Source organism: Orycteropus afer, unplaced genomic scaffold (genome assembly GCF_000298275.1).
Source record: "Orycteropus afer afer isolate SDZICR_OR568_19922 unplaced genomic scaffold, OryAfe1.0 scaffold00766, whole genome shotgun sequence".
Classification (NCBI taxonomy): domain Eukaryota; kingdom Metazoa; phylum Chordata; class Mammalia; order Tubulidentata; family Orycteropodidae; genus Orycteropus; species Orycteropus afer.
This window is the reverse complement of record NW_006922353.1, coordinates 403079-404378: the sequence shown is the minus strand read 5'-3', so window position 1 is coordinate 404378 and position 1300 is coordinate 403079. Positions and strand designations below refer to the sequence as shown.

The 1300-nt window shown below is 50.6% G+C and overlaps 1 protein-coding gene across 1 annotated transcript in view; it reads right to left on the bottom strand.

Annotated features, from left to right (window-relative positions):
* SYT3 (synaptotagmin 3) overlaps window positions 1-1300 on the bottom strand; it is a 25194-nt gene that overhangs the window by 4690 nt on the left and 19204 nt on the right. The window lies entirely within an intron of this gene.

Here is a 1300-nt window from a genome sequence, read left to right as displayed (position 1 = left end):
AAAAAAAAAAAAAAGAGCCTACCATTCGTCTGACAGTTTGTCAAAAACTGAAAACAAAAGTCCTCACAACTGAACAATAAATGGAGAGAAGGTGAAAGTTGTCAAGGATTTCATTTCACTTAGATCCACGCTCAACGCCCGTGGAGGCGGCATCAAGAAATCAAATGATGTAGTGCACTGGGCAAGCCTGTTGCAAAAGACCTCTTTGAAGTGTTAAGGAGCAGAGGCGTCACTTTGAAGACTACGGTTGGCCCGACCCACGCCTGGCATTTTCAATAGCCTCCTCTGTGTGTGAGCTGGACAATGAATGAGGAAGATTGAAGAGGTGCTGACGCATTTGAATTGTGGGTTGACAAAAAGTCCTGAATGTACCAGGGACGGCGCGAGGAATGAACAAACGTGTTGGCAGAAGTACAGCCAGAGGCTCCTTTGAAACGAGGAAGTAGGAAGCCTTGGTCTTGCATGCTTTGGACGGTGGTCAGGAAGGACCAGCCCCTGGCTTGGTGAAGTAGAGGGTCAGGGAAAGAGGAAGACCCTCAAGGAGGCAGACTGACCCAGCGGCTGCAACAGGGGCTGAAGCGTCGCCACGAGCGTGAGGCGGGCACAGGACCGCACGGTACTTCGTCCGTTGGACACAGGGTCGCTGTGGGTCAGGCCTGACTTGACGGCACCCAACAACAGGAACAAACAGTGAGAAAATACAACTCTGTTCATTAAACCCCCCACTCGTGGCTCTCCTATTACAGAAGCACCAGCTACTTGGGCGCCACACCGTTTCCCCTTCCAGCCTTCATTGGAGGCCCCCTCCTTAACCTCCAGGTCTCCTCAAACATCACTCCCCTGACCCCTTAATCGAAAGGGTGACTGTCTCCACACACATGCACGTGCACACGCATCCGGACCCCTCACTTGCCAGGACTTCCACACTCTTTGAGCCAAAATTGACAAGGAAACAAACAAACAAAAGATCAACATTGTGATCCTTAGGACGGCTGCTTCCCTGTGTTCCAATCATCCTGTTATATTTTACTGTTTTCTTCTGCATTGATTTTTAAAGAAATTACTGAACTCTACCCAGTAAACAGGAGTCCTGGTGGCACAATGGTGAAGGCATTTGGGTGCTAACCAAAAGGTGGACGGTTCAAACCCACCATGCCCTCCACCACAGAAAGAGGAGGCAGTCTGCTTCCCTAAGGATTGCAGCCTTGGAAACCCTGTGGTGCAGTTCCACTCTGTCCTCTAGGGGCGCTGTGAGTCGGAATCGACTTCACTGCAGTGGGTGTGGTTTGGGCTTTGCTTC